The sequence below is a fragment of the Eptatretus burgeri genome, unplaced genomic scaffold (assembly GCF_056783735.1).
Source record: "Eptatretus burgeri isolate ZD-2024b unplaced genomic scaffold, Ebu_testis_v1 Ebu_testis_scaffold_3196, whole genome shotgun sequence".
NCBI lineage: Eukaryota > Metazoa > Chordata > Myxini > Myxiniformes > Myxinidae > Eptatretus > Eptatretus burgeri.
Genome location: NW_028225144.1, coordinates 53,431 through 73,351, shown reverse-complemented (window position 1 = coordinate 73,351; position 19,921 = coordinate 53,431). Strand labels below are relative to the sequence as shown.

Genomic DNA, 19,921 nt, shown 5'->3' with positions numbered 1-19,921 from the left:
GTTTCGGCAGGGGCTGCTTGCAGCATATGTTGATCTCTGTAAAGCATTCGATTCAGTGAATCGGGATGTCCTCTGGAGGGTTCTTGGTCTTCGTGGGGTGCCACCAAAACTGATCGATCTGATGTTTGAACTCTACTCTGGTACTTTGAGTGCTGTGAAGTGTGGTGGTACCATCTCTGACTTATTTCCAGTTGTTACTGGAGTTCATCAGGGGTGGGTACTGGCCCCCACACTTTTCAGCACTTGTATGGACTGGATTTCAGGGAGGATGTCAGAGAGATCAAGTTGCGCTGCATCGTTTGGGAATGTCAAGATCTCGGACCTTGATTTTGCAGATGATGCAGTCATCTTTGCAGAGACTTTAGATATCCTTTTGGGGGCCCTCGAGGTGCTGAACGAGGAGTCAGAGCCGCTGGGATTACGGGTTTCTTGGGTCAAAACTAAGATCCAGGCTTTCGGTGACATCTTGGATGCTGCTGTCCTGTCTGTGTCTGTTTGTGGTGAGGATGTTGAGGTCATGGAGAGATTCACTTACCTTGGCAGTGATATTCATGTCTCTGCTGGCTGTGAGTCAGAGGTCAATAGACGTTTGGGTCGGTCCTGGGGAGTCATGGATTCACTGGATCATGGGGTGTGGCGCTGCCGGTACCTGTGTGGGAGGACGAAAGTCCGAGTCTTCAGGTCCTTGGTACTTCCAGTCTTGCTCTATGGATGCGAGACTTGGACTCTGACCAAGGATCTGAGACAGAGACTTAATTCCTTTGGTACCAGGTCTCTTCGGAGAATCCTTGGCTATCGCTGGTCGGATTTTTTGTCCAACGAGCGGTTGCTGAGAGAGACTCAGATGAGATTTGTTACCTGCATAGTCCATGAGCGTCAGTTACGGCTGTATGGACATGTGGCTCATTTTCCTGACGCTGATCCTGCTCACCAGATTCTCTCAGCGGGGGAGTCTCGTGAGTGGAGGAGGCCAGCGGGCCGATCACGTGCCTCGCGGTTGCAGCAGGTTGACCATCATCTCAAGGAGATGGGGATGGGCCTGGCATCTGCCTGGGGGATGGCCAGACGGAGGCCCATGGAGTACTGGTGGAAAGTGGACGCAGCGACGCGCTGTTCTGGCACATGCTCCCATACCTGACCTGACCTGATATATATATATATATATATATATATATATATATATATATATATATATGTATATATATATATATCAATATATATATCAATATATATATCAATATATATATATATATATATATATATATATATCTATGTATATATATGTATATATATATATATATATACATACATATATATATATATATATATATATATATATATATATATATATATATCAATACATATATATATATATATATATATATATATATATATATATATAAAAATATATATATATATATATATATATATATATATATATATATATATATATATATATATATATATATATATATATAGCCTGGTGTTGGCACAGTGGTGAGGGCAGCGGCTTGGGATCCAAGAGGTCCTGAGTTCAAGCCCCGTTGGGCCTCTGAATTAATACACCAGGGGTTGACTCAGCCTGTCATCCTTCTGAGGTCGGCGAAATGAGTACCAGCATACTGGGCCGGCGTATACCCCGGTTAAAATAGGTGCACCATATCCTTGTGTCGTAAGAGGAGACCAGGGTTGCGTCAGGAAGGGCATCCGGCGTAAAACATGTGCCAAATCACTATGCGGATTATACGGATGATCCGCTGTGGCGACTCCTCACGGGAGCAGCTGAAAGAAGAAGAAGAAGATATATATATATATATATATATATATATATATATATATATATATATATATATATATATATATATATATATATATATTTATATATATATATATATATATATATATATATATATATATATATATACATACGTACATATATATATATATATATATATATATATATATATATATATATATATATATATATATATATATATGTATATATATATATATATATATATATATATATATATATATATATGTCATGCGATGCCCGGAATCTCAGGCAATGTCCGAATTGGAAAAATGAACGCTTTTTTAGCAGTCGGAACTACTGTCAAAGTCAAAGAAGTTTAAATTTGGAACTTCAGCTGCGATTAATGGATTCTTGAGGTTATGGCATGTGTTTAAATGAAATAAAACCACAAACGCTGGCATCTCCGGGCGTTTATAAGCATTGCAATGTATCCAGCGATTTGTAGGTTTCATGATCAGGCATTCGATGATATGAGTGAGGAAAGTGGAAAAAAACAAACTTCATCGTTCATAAATTATTGGGGCCTATTGCAACTCAAGGCATTGATGAGGAGGCCAAAAAAAATGGCGAATTAAGATCCCAGTGAGGGACAGTGAGGTTGATCACACAAGGATCAGCGTTGGCAGTTTTAGAGGAGAAAAACACACTCACAAACACACACACTGACTGACACAGTGACAAACACACACACTGACATACATTATAAATGTGTGTGTGTGTGTGTGTGTGTGTGTGTGTGTGTGTGTGTGTGTGTGTGTGTGTGTGTGTGTGTGTGTGTGTGTGTGTGTGTGTGTGTGTGTGTGTGTGTGTGTGTGTGTGTGTGTGTGTATATATATATGTGTCCAGAACTTCAAAACCATGAAACCTCGCAGCCCAAACTTTGCATGCACATTAAGGGAACACCGTTGCATTGCATGAATGTAAATTGCGTATTTGGGTGAAGTGAAACACGCCTTTTAAAGATAATTAACAATTTACCTCCATGAAAGGCTTATCCTTGGTCAGCCCAATTTTTCCTCTCAGGGGTCTTCGCCGTCCGCAATTTTGATTCAGCCAATTCACACTCACCTTGCCTTGGAAACACAAACCACTCTCACAGCCTAATTGAAGTGTATTATTGAAATATGATTTCAGATTTGACAATCGGATATTGTGGACGAAATAAGTGTCAAAATCTGAATATTTAAAGAAATTATCGATTTACCAAGCGTTTGATTGTTGGCCCACGAACAGGGAACATGACCTGGGTTTGGACCACTTGCCTGCTTCACTTGGAGAGACGTGTGTGTGCTTCCTGAGAAGAGTGAGGTAAGTTCTGTGTTTGTGTCATCTCTGGTTTTTTAAGTAATCACATGGCTGGAATGGTGGTTATGATGTACCTGGTCATACTAAACAATGCACGAAGTCTGGAGATACTTGTTGGGTTTTTTTTGGTTGTATTTATTTTATTTTTTTTGTTAAAGCAAATTTACATTTTTAAAGCAGTAAGACCTTCCCCTGAGCTCAATTCCACAGTTCAAAATTTGAAATTCATCTCTAGTGAAGCATTTTTAGAGTTTGTCGCATTTAGTTGCAATTAAATAAAGGCACGAACACTGCCTGGAGACTTGTGAGTGGGCAGACGGTTTTGGAGGATGGAAGCATGACGGGAGGGGAAGGGAAGGCAGCATCATAGAATAGGCTTTATTTTAATCACACCGAAAATGTACCTTTATTTACAAACTACTTTATTTAATAAAGTGCCTTTATTACCATCTCAGAGATTTCCCATTCCGTGATAGTGGGTACACAGCGTCACAGTCGCAGAGCAAGTCTCATCCCTCAAGGTAAGCTCTTGTTGTATTCTTTTTATGAAGGTTACGTACTGTTTGAGTGTACCCTATTTCGTTCAATGCCGTAGTCATGCGGACAGACAGGACTTCCAGTTTTACATGTTTCCGAAGGAAAGCAAACACTGATGAATTGACCTGCTTTTGAAACTTTAGGACGTTCACCCTCCCTGAAGTCCTTTTCTTTCTTATTCAAGGTTTAGAAACAAACTGATAGACATGTACTTCACATACAGTATCATGTGAAGTAAATTAACATCAGCGGTGACGAAAATCAGCTTGGTAAAATGAATTGCCTGCAAATGTAATTAGTTGGTGGGCCACTGGTGAAATTCCCCAGAGATTTCTTTTTTGGAAGTTATGATGTACACTACACTTTAATATACACCCTGTGAAAATTCCTTTGTGGGAAAATGGAGGGAAGGGTGGAGGAGGGAGGGGGAAGTGGTGGGGTGGGAGTCTGGAGAGAGAGGGGCGAGAAGAGTGGGAGTCAGTGGGCGAAGGGTGGGGTGGTGTGGGTGTATATTAAAGAGGGGAAGGGGCAACGCCAGGTACCTTTGCTCATCAAATAAATACAATTTGTAGTCCGCCTGTCTGTCTGTTCGCGTTTTTTGCAAAGACCGCTGGGCTGACAACTATCAAATTTGGCACACAGACCTAGTCCCAACGGGGATTGTCCGACAAGTGTTTTCATCCCCCACCTCAGCCTTTAAAGATCCGAAGACCCCGATAATCCTTTAAGACCCCAAACATACTTAAGACCCTTGAGACCCCAAAGTCTCTTTGGAGACCGAACCATGTAAGACCCGAAAAATCAGAATGACTCTTTATGACCTTGAATTCCCTTTTATAGCTGCAATACTGTGAAGTCCCTTTAAGACCCCAAAGACCTTGAAAACCCTTAAGAAATTTTGACCCCAAAGACCCATAATATCCTTAAGACCCCAAAGACCCTTTTGACCCTCTTGACTCCTCAGACCCTAAAGACCCTTTCGACCCCAAACCCTTCCTGAAAGTCCCTCTCATTTAAGAACCCAAAAGTCCATCGAGTGCCCATCTTGTTTACCCTGTGTACCCTGCCCCATCCCTCTCCCTTCCACAGATCTCCTCATGTCTCTGTTCCCCACTGTTTTTTCCTTCCCTCTCCCACCCCTTTTGTCTTCTGCTCCCCTTGTTGTACGTTCTGTGTCTTAGCTCTCATACGAGCCTCGGCAGTGCACACAAAAAAGACCCATTAGACACTTTAAGCCCCCAAACACCCTTAAGACCCTTTTGACCCATAAGACCCTTCAGACCCCTTCCACCCTTCAGACATATGAGACAGCTTCGACCCTTAACCATTTGGACCCTGAGACGACTTGGACCTTTTCAGAATCTTTTTACATGCTTGAGAATATAGAACCTTTCATACCCGTAGACGCTAACTGCAATCAAACGTACCCTTGAAACCATCAGTAATGAGAAGTCTTTTTTGTTTTTGAATAATTTTGAGAAGAAAGAAGAGACAGACAGAAGAAGAAGAAAGGCAAAAGGAGAGGAATATAAAAGTGGACAAAGAAGACAAAAAACGAGGAATAACAAATATGCAGAGCAGCAGAAACTCTACAACATCAACAAGCAAGACCATCAGCAAACACAGCCCCAATGACTGCATTCTGCCTTGTCAATGACATTCGATCAAAGAGTCATTGTGTTGGACTTCAGGAAGTTGTCCATACTATCTTGTTCATGAGTACACAACACAAGCCAATGAAACCTTTGTTGCCCCTGTGTGAAGTGGGGCCATCGCCGTAAAATACAAAACACACAGGAAATGGCACTCTGTGTTGAGGCGCGGCGGTGATGGTCATGTTTAACCCTCGACCAGTCAAAGATCCCCGGGGGGTTAAATATCATAACAAGGTCAACTTTGGTCTTATCTTCTCCCTCCCACATTTTTCTTTCTCTTTCCTCCTCCTCCCCATCCCCTCCCACCCCTCACCCTCCCACCCTTCTCCTTCTCTCTCCTCCCCTTCTCCCTCTCTCTCGCACCCCTTTCCCTCTCTCTCCCTCTTTCTCCGACCCCTCTCCCCCTCTCTCTACCGCTGCTCACCACCCCTCCCCTCTATTAATGGGACTGTTTAGGACTGATGGTTTAGTTTTGAATTTAAAACTGCTTCCCCAAACGGTCGAAGTGACGTTGTATTTCCGAGTCGTTTATAAATTGTTGGGGCCTGTTCCAAGTCAAGACATTGTAAAGCAGTTAAAAACACAGGTGAAATATAACACCAGTGAGAGGCAGTGAGGTGACCAAGAATGAGCTTTGGTCAAGGGTAATTAAATGATTTTAATTATCTTTAAAAGGGGTGTTTAATTCATCGCTGTAAAATACAAAACACCCAGGAAACGTCACTCTGTGTTGAGGCGTGGCGGTGATGGTCATGTTTAACCCTCGACCAGTCAAACATCCCCGGGGGGGTTAAATATCATGACGAGGTCAACTTTGGTCTTGTACACTCCCTCCCACATTTCTCTTTGTCTTTCCTCCTGCTCCCTATCCCTCCTCCCCCTCATCCTCCCACCCCAATCCCTCTCCCTTCCACCCCTATCCCTCTTTCTCCCACCTTTATCCCTCTCTCTCCACCCCTCTTCCTCTCTCTCCCACCCCTCTTCCTCTCTCTCCCACCCCTCTTCCTCTCTCTCCCACCCCTCTTCCTCTCTCTCCCACCCCTCTTCCTCTCTCTCCCACCCCTCTTCCTCTCTCTCCCACCCCTCTTCCTCTCTTTCTCTCTCGATGATGGGTGGGGGGCGGGGGCGAGGCTCAGGTGAGTAATGGGGGAGCAACGAAGGAGTTGGGGGGGGGATGGGGAGAGCGATGCCTCACCAAACATGTCTCTGCGCTTTGGGAGTGGAGGTCTGAGCGAGGAAGATGTGGGAAAGAGGAGAGGGGGATTCCATCAGATTTGACATCCAGTATAATGTCCATCCGAGAGACAGCACACATATTGATAAATCACCCTGCCTGTGAATCACCGGAATTCAAACCTCAGTTAGACAGCTGAGAGGTGAGTGTGCATACTTTGAGAATTTAAGTCCTGCTGAGATTAGACAATCACAATTACCATTCAATTTTTTGAATTCTTCGCAATCGACATTTCTTTCTTAGAAAAAGGCACCATTGTTGAAAACAGGAATTGAGCCAGGTCCCTTCACATTTTCAGTCTGACTCTCCAAACTGAGCTATTTCAGAACATGGAGGAGCATCAAAATGAATGAACAAAAAGACTTTCCCTTTCCAACAACATCATTGAAATGAACATTCATTTTAGTCCATTCTTCTCAATCAACTTTGCCCTTTTCCAAAAAATGGAACCATTGCAGAAATGAGGAGTTGAATTTGAGAACTTCGAATTTTCAGTCAGACATTTTCTCCCAACTGAGCTATTTCAGCAGATATCTAAGCATGAAAATGAATGAAAGTAAGGATTTTGCCTTTCCAAAATCACCGTCACAATGTTGAATTCTTCACAATCGACATATCTCTCTTCCAAAAAAAGTGCCAATGCAGAAATCGAGAATTGAACCAGGGTTATTCCAATCGTCAGTTTGACACTCCCTCAACTTTGACATTTCAACACGCATCGAAGCAAAAAATGAATGAATGCAAAGACTTCCCCTTTCCCAAAAAACCATTCAAATGAACATTTAATTACTTCAATTCTTCTCAATCTGCTCTTCTGGCTTCCCCAAAAAATGACATTGCTGAAACCAGCAATTGAAGCAGGGACCTTCAGCTATTCAGTCGAACACTTTCCCAACTAAGCTATTTCAGCAGGGATGAAAATGTGAAAATGAGTGAATTTCAGGATTTTCCCTTTCCGAAAACCTTCTCACAATTGACATTCAATTTTTTTATTTCTTCACAATCACCATTTCTCCCTTAAAAACAGAGAATCACCAATGCTGAAGCCAGGAATTGAACCAAGTCCCTTCAAATCTTCAATCTGACTCCACCAACTGAGCCGTTTCAGAACAAATGTAAACAACACAAGTCTGAAGACGACGATGGTTCACGAGCGGTATTTGACGATGTCGATTGTTTCAGAAATCAAGGATGAGACAATGTGATAATGTTTGACCAAGTTATAAAAATGATCATCATGATGTGGTACGAGTGACAGGTTATTAGCTGCAAAATGTCGAAAACCCGGGTTCGTTCAACAAGTTTAAAAATTTTACCTTTGCATAACCTTTCAAGGTCCCAAAACAATGTTGTGGACATTAAAATAAGGAAACAGGATACGTGCAAGAGCTTATTGGAATTAGTTCGTCGAAGAAGGTCGAACACCCGGCTCAATTCCCACAAGTTTGAAAATTTGACCTTTGTGACCTTTAAGGTCAAAGTCAAGGATTATGACCTTTGGTGAAAAAACTTCCTCTGGAACATTCCAGGAACAATATAATGTCATATAGGCTAATTGGCATTTCGCACTCATCAGATTATCCATACTTTGATGAAATCAGCGTAAAAACAAACTTGAAGGTGGCGCCACGGACAAGGTGTTTGAGAAAGAGCAAAATGGTTTCAAGACTTTAGGTGGGGAATGACCTCAAGATTATGCTTAAAAAATAGTCATCCGAGCTTTCAAAGTTTGGGCGGTCGTATGATTTTTATGTCAAAATTCGAAATTTTCTAAGTTCGTGACCTTGTGACCTTGTGACCGTGACCTTCTGACCTTGACCTTGGGACGAAAATGAAAAATCGAGCTCCATGGGGCTATGCAGGTGCCATTGGGCTAACCCAATACCGAAACCCCTTTCAGATTCGACAAACCCCCGAGGAGAAGATGCAAATTGAATTCGGATACCCCCTAAAAACACGTTTTTTTGGCGTGGCCCCGCCCATAATGGGCGCACCACGCCCTTTCTCTGGAATACACAACTAGATCATGATATAAACCTCCCACCAAAATTTTATCTGGATCGGACCAAAACCCACGGAGCTATGCTCGGGACAGACATACAGACAGACACACAGACATGCACACAGACAGACAGACAGACAGACAGACAGACACACAACAATTACGAATATAGTGGTCACTTATTTTTTTCACGAAAACATTTTTTCGTGAACCAAAAATGAATGAACAGAAAGACTTTTCATTTCCGAAAACACCATTGAAATATACATTCATTTTGGTCAATTCCTTTCAATCGACTTTTCTCTCTTCCAAAAAAAAAAGTGCCAATGCTGAAATCAAGAATTGAACCAGGGATCTTCCAATCATCAGTGTGACTCTCCCTCAACTTTGATATTTCAACATACATCGAAGCAAAAAATGAATGAATGCAAACACTTCCCCTTTCCCAAAGCACAATTGAAATGAACATTCAATTATTCAATTCTTCTCAATCTGCTCTTCTGGCTGCCCAAAAAAAGGATGACATTGCTGAAACCAGGAAATGAGCCAAGGACCTTCAGATCTTTGGTCTGACGCTCTCCCAAATGAGCTATTTCAGCAGACATCGAAGCATGAAAATGAATGAAGGTAAGGATTTTGCCTTTACAAAATGACTGTCACAATGTTGAATTCTTCACAATCAACAGGTCTCTCTTCCCAAAAAGCACCATTGCAGATATCAGGAATTGAACCACAAAACTTCCAACATTCAGTCTGACAATCTCCTAATTGAGCTATTTCAGCAGATAGGTCAGAATGAAGTTGAGGATTTTCCCTTTCTGAAAACCCCGTCACAATGGATATTCAATTTTTTGAATTCTTCGCAATCGACTTTTCTCTCTTCCAAAAAATCACCATTGTTGAAACCATGAATTGAACCAGGTCCATTCACATCTTCACTCTGGCTCTTCCAACTGAGTGATTTCTGAACATATATGAAGAACAAATAGAATGAACAGAAAGACTTCATTTCCGAAAACACCATTGAAATAAACATTCATTTTCGTCCTTTCTTCTCAATCGACTTTTCTCTCTTCCAAATAAAGGACCTTTGCTGAAACGAGGAATTGTGCCAAAGATCTTCAGATCTACATTGTGACACTCTCTCAACTGAGAACTTTCATGAAATGTCGAAGCCAAAAAGTGAATGAATGCAAAGACTTTCCCTTTCCCCAAAAAGACATTTAAATGAACATTGAATTACCTCAATTCTTCTCAATCTGCTCTTCTGGCTTCCCCCAAAAAATGACATTGCTGAAAACAGGGATAGAAAAAGAGACCTTCAGATCTTCAGTCTGACTGACACTTTCCCAACTGAGCTATTTCAGCAGATATCTAAGCATTAAAATGAATGAAGGTAAGTTTTTGCCTTTCCAACATCACCGTCACAATGTTAAATTCCTCACAATCGACATTTCTCTCTTCCAAAAAAGTACCATTGTTGAAAACAGGAATTGAGCCAGGTCCCTTCACATTTTCAGTCTGACTCTCCCAACGGAGCTATTTCAGAACATGGATGAGCATTAAAATGAATGAACAAAAAGATTTCCCTTTCCAACAACATCATTGAAATAAACATTCATTTTGGTCCATTCTTCTCAATCAACTTTTCCCTTTTCAAAAAAATGGAACCTTTGTAGAAATCCGGAATTGAACCACGGAACTTCCAACATTCAGTCTATCAATCTCCTCATTGAACGAATTCAGTAGATATATCAAAATGAAAATGAATGGGTTGAGAATTTTCCCTTTCTGAAAACCCCGTCACAATGGACATTCAATTTTTTGAATTCTTCACAATCGACTTTTCTCGCTTCCAAAAAAATCATGATTGTTGAAACCATGAATTGAACCAGGTCCATTCACATCTTCACTCTGGCTCTTCCAACTGAGCGATTTCTGCACATAAATGAAGAAAAAAATATGAATGAACAGAAAGACTTCATTTCCGAAAACACTATTGAAAAATAAACATTCATTTTGGTACATTCTTCTCAATCGACTTTTCTCTTTTCCAAAAAAGGTGCCAATGCTGAAATCAAGAATTGAACCAGAGATCTTCCAATCGTCAGTGTGACACTCCCTCAGCTTTAATATTTCAGCATACATCGAAGCAAAAAATGAATGAATGCAAACACTTTCCCTTTCCCAAAATAACATTGAAATGAACATTCAATTTTCTCAATTCTTCTCAATCTGCTCTTCTGGCTGCCCAAAAATAGATGACATTGCTGAAACCAGGAATTTAACCAGGGGCCTTCAGATCTTCAGTCTGACACTCTCCCAACTGAGCTATTTCAGCAGATATCAAAGCATGAAAATGAATGAAGGGAAGGATTTTGCCTTTCCCAAATCACCATCACAATGATGAATTCTTCACAATCGACATTTCTCTCTTCCAAAAAAGTACCATTGTTGAAAACAGGAATTGAACCAGATCCCTTCACATTTTCAGTCTGAACCTCCCAACTGAGCTATTCAAAACATGGATGAACATCAAAATGAATGAACAAAAAGACTTTCCCCTTCCAACACCATCATTGAAATGAACATTCATTTTGGTCAATCTTTCTCAATCAACTTTTCCCTTTTCCAAAAAATTGGATCCATTGCAGAAGTCAGGAATTGAACCACGGAACATTCAACATTCTCTCTGACAATCTTTTACCCCATAAAAACACATGTTGTTTGGGGTGGCTCTGCCCATAATGGGCGCGCCACGCCCATTCTCAGGAAAACACATCTAGATCATAATATAAACCTCGCACCAAAATTTTATCAGGATCGGATCAAAACGCAGGAGCTATGCTCGGGACAGATACAGACAAACAGACAGACAGACAGACAGAGAGACAAGCCGATCGGCGGACATGGGGAGTCGACTACCCAATATAACCTGACGCGAAGGGCCTGTTCGATGGGGAATGATCTGAGGATTAAGCACAAGAAAATTAATGATTCTCACTTCAAGGGTAAATGCTCGATTGTTTTTTCGTTAAAATACCCCCACATTTAGAGGTTTTTCGGCCGTTGCTTGGCAATGGAGGGGTCCATAGCAACGGTTCTTTCTCACACATAACTAGGACATACCATGAAGCTACCATAACAGTTTCATGTATATCTGACTCATCGTCTCTGAGATATAACGAACTTCGTTTTTTTTTGTTTTTGACCAGGGTTCATTCAAAGTCTATCTTCTCTGACAGTTTTCATAGGATCCGGCTGGAAATGTTTGACAATATGGCTGAATGTACTGCCCACAGTCGCTCGTGGCCCAATTTTTGATTTTCGAAAAAATTAATTTTTTAGGATTTTTCATAATTTCAAAGTCCCATTGCTCGGCAACGGTGGTGTCCATAGCAACGGTTCTCATTTACACACAACTCGGTCATAGTATGAACATACCAACCAAGTTTCATCGAAATCGCCATTGTATTAACGGAGCAATGTACCGAACAGTGGGACAGACAGACAGAAGGACAGACAGACAAATATATCGACGGAAATACTGATAATAAGGGTGGAAAAAAAATCGACTGGATCGACTACCCAACAGACACACACCAAGAACGAATATAGCGGTCACTTACTGACTTGTGAACCAAAAATGAATGAACAGAAAGACTTTTCATTTCCGAAAACACCAATGAAATAAACATTCATTTTGGTCCATTCTTCTCAATCGACTTTTCTTGAAATGCTGAAATGATCCTGAAATGAAATGAAAATGTGCCAATGCTGAAATCAAGAATTGATCCAGGGATCTTCCAATCGTCAGTGTTGCTCTCCCTTAACTCCGATATTTCAACATGCTGTTGTGGGGCCGGGTGTCAGTGGCGAGCCCGACCGCGAGGTGGAGCAGTGGAATCGGCTCCACCGAACACCCGGAATCTAGATCGTGCTTCTCGGAGAACTCCGAAAGGCACGGGTCCCTAACAGGACCGTGAATCGCCAATAATTTGGCCGCGTGGAATGGGGTTAATTGCCAACTTCAAGAAATCTAAGTGTCCACGTGGCAAAGCTACCGGGGAACTCACACCATCGGCAGGCCTCGAGCGGAACGAGCCGTTATTTTGCTCGAACTGTGCGTAACACGAGCGGATGGTTACCATGACCCGTCGGCCCAAATGCACAATTTGCCGCTTCCCAATTTCCCAACACGCACCATGCTAAGCCAATGAAAGAAGCACAGAAACGAGCTGATACATTTAACAAGAGGGGTATTTATTTTACAATGTGGGGAAGGGAACACACAAAGAGCAGAATTATCGCAACTATAATGAATGCAATATACAATGAACACAGGCGCTTAACAGTTTCGACTTATAGATGGAACCCAAGGAGACACACATGCACATACAAATTCCCAAAAGAGGATGGACCTCAATGGTCTTTATTCAGCCCTTCGGCTCGAGAGGGAAAGTGAGCTGAGGGTCAAGGACTGGTTGGTACCTCTCCGTCCCATGCGGTCTACACCGACCCGCGCTTGTGGGGCTCGGATTCCATGGAAGGAAACGGGATCCTCAGCTCGCTCGCTCCCACCCAACCCGCCTCGGTGGGACTCGAACCCACACCTCCATAATCCAAGGAGCGACTTGGCCAGCCGCAAACGCCGATCAGTGACCCAAGCAACATGAACACGAACACCAACCAGGACGAACGCCAGCACGATCATCGACCAGGAGTCACGAACTCAACCCGCAGGAACCAACCAACTTCTTCTCCTCACGAGCAGCTCGCGACCTTTCTTATCCCTTCCCCTCGCGGGGGTGGAGCATCTGCCTTGAGGTAACTCGCCTCCTGATTGGACGGTTGCATCATGCGATTCGCTTGTCGTCCCTCATTGGACAGGCTCACGGTAGGCGGGGCAACTCCCACCCTTCTGGGTGGAGTCCTGATCGGGGGCGTTTGTAGCTCCGCCCACCTCCTCACCTCCGGCCACGTGCGTACTGGCGATGGTGCTGAGTCGGAAACTGGGCGGGTGAGACGCCATGCCTATGTTGGAGGCCAAAGAGGGACGCCATGCCGATGTTAGACTCCGCTCACGCGCGCTCTCCAGCGAGCTCGCGAAGAATGCCACGAGCAGAGTGTCGTGTGAAAGTGAAGATGTAAAAAATCCTATCTATAAAATAGCCCACAGCGCACGTACACTTAATTCCCATAAGACACAGGGGATGGATTCTAACGAGAAACACAAACTTACCGCTATAACTGATCTATAGGGACTCTGGCTGTTGTGTGCAGTCAGCTTCCAAATTCGTAACAGTATATCAATCTGAACCACCAAATCTGTGTTGGAATGGTGACCCATCCAGGATTGTGTCCAACAACCAAGGAGTCTGCTTTGGCAGCACCAACGCTCTGCACAGAGTATGGTCCCAACGGATGGATGGAGAAATATTGTTGCAGATCTGGCAGCCATTTGCACACAGTCACCAGTCCCCGCAGTTCAGTTATTTCGATAAGTATGTGTTATAGTTAGGGTCCTGTCCCTAATATCTAATGTGAATTTCATGTGTGCGCTGCGGGTTTATTGTTTTAGTCAGGGTTTTTTTACAACAACAACAGCGGCACCGTGGCCTCGCTCCACCGACGCTATAACGCACGTGCTTCTGGCTGCGGACGTGGGTGGGACCCTTCGCTCCAGAGCCGACTCGACCCACGAGGGCAAGGGTGCGCCCTTTGTCCAATGAGGAGGCTCATCACCTTAGTGCTGACTCCGCCCCGGCCGGATGGAGTGTTCATCCCGACCAATGAAGGGAGGCCACTGATCGCCCGACAACCCCTCGTCCAATCCAGAGGTGAGTGACTTCAGAGCGGTTCCCTCGACCCGCTGGGGGGGAGGGAGGATAAGAAAAGGCGGCGAGCTGTTGTAAAAGAGAGGAAGGAGAGTAGAGTCGTCGTAAAGAAGGAGAGGAGAGTCATCGTCAAGAGGAGAGTAGAGTCGTTGTCATCGTCTTTGCTCTTGGCCATTTGGTCTGTCATCGTGGTCATCTACGATCGTGCTCCGCAGACTTTTGCGGGGCTCCTCGTGGTGGTGGTGGTGGTCGAGCAGCCAGTAACATGGGTTCGTGGATTCCGTGTTGTGGGTTCGAGTTCCACCGTGGTGGCTTGGAGTCGGTGTGACCGCACGAGGTGGACAGGTACCCGGCCAGGCTCTGTGCCACCAGTTGAACTATCCTCCTTGGCTGGAGGACCGAATCAAGACCGGATGGGGTCCATTTATTTTGGGTGTGTGTGTATGTGTGTGGCGCCAGTCTATAAGTTGCAATTGTTTAAGTGCCTTGTACATTACTTGCATTCCAGCTTGATAGTCGGTTAAACTCAGGTCTTTTTGTGCTCCCCTGCCCCATTATAAATAAACCCCGATTGTTCAACAGCTTATTTTGGCAAAAAAGCCAGAGCAGACTCGGTCTCAGGGCAACGTTTCACCAGGTTCATGAGGCACAATAGGCACAATCGTCTATTGTGCCTGATGATGCCGGCTGTGAAACGAGAGTGGTTCGTCGCCCTGGGTGAGAGTGGTTCGTCGCCCTGGGTGAGAGTGGTTCGTCGCCCTGGGCGAGAGTGGTCCGTGCTCAGCCTCCTGGGGGAGAGTGGTCCGTGCTCCGCCGCCCTGGATGAGAGTGGTCCGTGCTCCGCTATTCTGGGCGAGAGTGGTCCTTGCTCCGCCGCCCTGGGCGAGAGTGGTCCGTGCTCTGCCGCCCTGGGCGAGTGTGGTCCGTGCTCCGCCGTCCTGGGCGAGAGTGGTCTGTGCTCCGCCGCCGTGGGCGAGAGTGGTCCTGCTCCACCGCCCTAGGCGAGAGTGGTCCGTGCTCTGCTGCCCTGGGCAAGAGTGGTTCGTGCTCCGCTGCCCTGGGTGAGAGTGATCCGTGCTCCGCCGCCCTGAGGAGAGTTTGTTGCAGAGGTGGGAAAAAAGAGGAAAGAATGAGTGAAGGTGAGCAGTGTTTCTTGATTTTTTTGCAGTTTTGCTGGATGTTGAGCACCCTGAGGAAATGTAGGGAGGGCAGACCACAGATAGAGCGAGGGGGGGTGGGAGGGGCAAGGCCGGAGAGGAGATGGTCGAAGACAGAAAGACCACTGACCTGCCTCCGTTGACAGTTAGAAACCCAAAGACTCAGCTTCAGCGAAATAGATACCAGTGATCTGAAAAGTCTTCGTTTCCACAGCGTGAAGTTGAACTAAGTTTGAGGCAGGAGTTCCACCTGAAAGGGGTTGAGCAGTACTCCATCAGTTTGCATATGAAAGCTTTGTAAGTGGTCAGGAGTTCAGGTGTGCCAAGGAAGGACTTTGCACGACGGAGGATTCCCAGTTTGGCGACTGACTTTGGAGATGTGGCTTTCCCAAGAAAATCACGGCGGACAGTGAGATCCAAAAGCTTGAATGAAAGGACTTATTCAAGGGGTTTGTTGAGAAAGTAAATGGGGGTTCCAGACGGTCCTTTCGGAGAGAAATTGTGAGAGTGATATTTGTCAGGATTGAAAGACATGTTCCACGTGTTGGACCAGTTTGTGATTTTAACTGGATCTGTAGATGGTGAAGAGGCTGCTGCTTGCCGATCTGAGGGATGACAGATGGTATGGCAGAGGGTGGAGTCATCAGCAAATAAATAAAGAGGATGTTCCAGAGTCAGAGATCATTGATGAAAACCAGAAAAAGCACAGGGCCCAAAACACTACCTTGAGGAACTCCAGCTTGGACATGAAGAGGGGATGTTGTCCCCCCCCCCCCCCGGACCTGTTCTGTGATTGGCGTAAAGCCTTTCTCGTTACCATTCGGAATTGTTCCATCCATCAACATGAAAGAGCCTCTCTGATGTTCATCTTTAAAAAAAGAAAATCCACTTCCTGGGCACTTGCTGAAGCAAAATGTTGAAAATTCCATCCTTATTGCTCTGACCATCTTCGCACTTTCACAACTTCACTTTAAATAAAATCTATTACTTTGTCAAAGCAAATAAATACAGTATTCATAAAAAAGATAGGGTTTCCATTCCACAAACCAAAGTGAAATGATCTGGACTGAAAACGATAATTCATATTGACTTCTGTGACACATCAATGTGTATCAGAGTTGCCGTTGTGTGACATTCCATGAAGGATTCCAATCAAAGCGGTTATTCGAATGTGAATTTGGATGGACAAAATCCCCACATGGTATTCCACATTTGTTCACACGTTCATGCAGAATTCCCTCATTGTTGGTTCCTGCTAATCTCCAACCACCTTCTGTAACCCAAATTTCCTCGAAGTCCGTGAACTCAAATCCGCTGCGATGCAGCAGGTCCCCCAGCAGGTGTGCCACGTCACCTGCAGGAAACAGGCCACAAAGACACTCATAGAGTGACAGACAAACAAACAAATGAAAAATCACTCATCGAGTGACACTTGGCAAAACAGAACCAAGTGGAATAGCACTCGGAAGTGTGCTTACCTGTGCCAGACTGAACGGTTTACGTTTTGTATCCCATTGATGGGCTGGATCTGAACCAAAATCGAATTGCCTTGTTCTTGTCACCGAATCAACTCAAATCCACCTAATTTGGTCATAACTCGTCCACAACTTTTTGAGATATCATGACATTTGTAGGATTTGGCCCGATCTCTCAATTTTAGAAATTCGGCCGACGTTGAGCTTTCGACCTCAAAAACAATTGGTGGTTGAATTCAGGGAGGTGATATGAAAATTCTGTTCAAATTTCAAGACAATCTTAGAAAGTCACCTATTTTAATCAACATGACCTCAATTGATGTTTCAGGGTGTTTTTATCTTTGCCGGTGTTTTTGTGGGCGGGGAGTGGGACGGTGTAAATTCTCTATGTGAATGTGTATCGTGTAGCGGCTCCTCCAGGTGGGGGAGGGTATTACAGGTCTCCACCGTTTAGAGTCCAGTACAGTGTTGCTGTCCCCACGTTTTCCAGTACAATGTTGGTATCCCCACATTTTCCAGTACAGTGTTGCTGTCTCTATGTTTTCCAGTACAGTGTTGGTATCCCCACATTTTCCAGTACAGTGTTGCTGTCCCCACGTTTTCCAGTACAGTGAGGTGTTTTGAATTCTGAGGAGGAGGGATGTTGTTTTTTCTTCATGCACATAACCTGGGGGTTTTTTTTGGACTATACACCGCCCAAATAAAGGTATGCGTCAGAAGAAAGTGTTGCATGCTTGGAACAAGATCGTCCATTGTGCGGGTCCTTTGTGAGAATACACCATAAAGAAATAAAGCTGAACCAAACAATGGCGGCAAAAATAATTGTCCACAGTGACCATGGTCCAGTGTACCTGACAGTCTCCTGAGCGGAAAGAGCCCTCGTATGCCCCTGTGCAATGATGCATTGCTGAGTTGTGGTCATTGATCACTGTCAACATATTACGTACACAATGGATGTTTATCGGTAAAATTATTCCCAATGACAGTGCGCTCGGTGTGTGTGTGATATTAAACGTGTTAACACGTCGCCGTGAACGTGCAGGACACCGAAAAACTCTTGAAAGCGGGTGTACATGTGTGGGGGCAAGGGCACCCCCCCCAAACTCCCTTTACCCCTGACTCATCAATCCAGAGTCGGTTTTGGGATGAATGTGGGTCGAGGGACTTATGGGACACTTGGACAGTGCACCGACTGAACCTGCCGACCGCCGTCGGGTTTAAGGTAAAACATGAAACTTTTTTGTGATAAATATGAAATTCGATCATCCAAAGACTGATGGCGGTGGCTTTTGTTAATTATCGAAAAAGAAAAAAAAAAGACACACACACACACACACACACACACACACACACACACACACACACACACACACACACACACACACACACACATACACACATACACACATACACACATACACACACACATACACACATACACACATACACACATACACACACATACACACACAAACACACACATACACACATACACACATACACATACACACACACACACATACACATACACACACACACACACACACACATACACACATATACACACACACACATACACATACACACATACACATACACACTTACACACACACATACACACTTACACACACACATACACACTTACACACACACACACACACACACACACACACACACACACACACACACACACACACACACACACACACACACACACACACACACACACACACACACACACACACACACACACACACACACACACACACACACACACACACACACATTAAATAAGAACGTTGATAATATAATGAAAGTTTGATATTTAATATGATATTACATGAAGATCGGCTTCACGAACGTTCTGTACGGAGGGAAACACTGATCGAACCTTCCTGTGTTTTCTCCACACCGAGAGGAGTTCGATACCACGATCCTGAAATCAGTTGAACTCCAAATTTGAATGACGGGGAGGGAACGCTGACGTCACAACAGTGTACCACGTGTTCACAATGGGTGGCGTCATCTGACAGTTGCGTTGCCATGACAACCGATTGTGTTTCCTTGAAGCAATCAGTGCGACGTCAGCGTGTTGGACGTGTATTGGAGACGTCTACGTTTTATCTCTTCAGAGATTCTTACGGACTTTGTTTTTCTTGTTTCTCTTGTTTATCTCCAAGATCCATCGAGGCTTTTACAAAACACCACAAAGGTATTTCACGCGCGTTTTTCTGCAACATTCAGTGAATTTTATTCATAAATATTTTTTCTCGAATCCAGGATTCATGGGTTGTGAGGATGGCCGACACTTACACACACTCCTCTCTAACCTGTCAGGATGGCCGACACTTACACACACTCCTCTCTAACCTGTCAGGATGGCCGACACTTACACACACTCCTCTCTAACCTGTCAGGATGGCCGACACTTACACACACTCCTCTCTAACCTGTCAGGATGGCCGACACTTACACACACTCCTCTCTAACCTGTCAGGATGGCCGACACTTACACACACTCCTCTCTCACCTGTCAGGATGGCCGACACTTACACACACTCCTCTCTAACCTGTCAGGATGGCCGACACTTACACACACTCCTCTCTCACCTGTCAGGATGGCCGACACTTACACACACTCCTCTCTAAGCTGTCTAATATAACACACTCGTTAATATAATACACTCGTTAATATAACACACTCGTTAATATAACACACTCGTTAATATAACACACTCGTTAATATAACACACTCGTTAATATAATACACTCGTTAATATAACACACTCGTTAATATAACACACTCGTTAATGTTACACACTCGTTAATATAACACACTCGTTAATGTAACACACTCGTTAATATAACACACTCGTGAATACAACACACTCGTTAATATAACA

The 19,921-nt window shown here is 44.0% G+C and overlaps 1 protein-coding gene and 1 non-coding gene across 4 annotated transcripts in view; one reads left to right on the top strand and one right to left on the bottom strand.

Annotated features, from left to right (window-relative positions):
• The window catches only part of LOC147006306 (uncharacterized), a 55,949-nt gene extending 51,892 nt beyond the window's left edge, over window positions 1-4,057 (top strand). For all 3 annotated transcript variants that reach the window (XM_085869109.1, XM_085869110.1, XM_085869108.1), the window contains 2 exons: window positions 3,050-3,124; window positions 3,577-4,057. The gene's annotated coding sequence lies outside the window, so the exon portion shown is untranslated. The remainder of the gene's footprint in view (window positions 1-3,049; window positions 3,125-3,576) is intronic.
• A 6,760-nt stretch (window positions 4,058-10,817) lies between these two features.
• Window positions 10,818-10,890, bottom strand: TRNAF-GAA (transfer RNA phenylalanine (anticodon GAA)). Its single transcript has one exon. It is a non-coding gene; the product is annotated as a tRNA-Phe (tRNA).
• Between the last annotated feature and the right edge of the window lie 9,031 nt (window positions 10,891-19,921).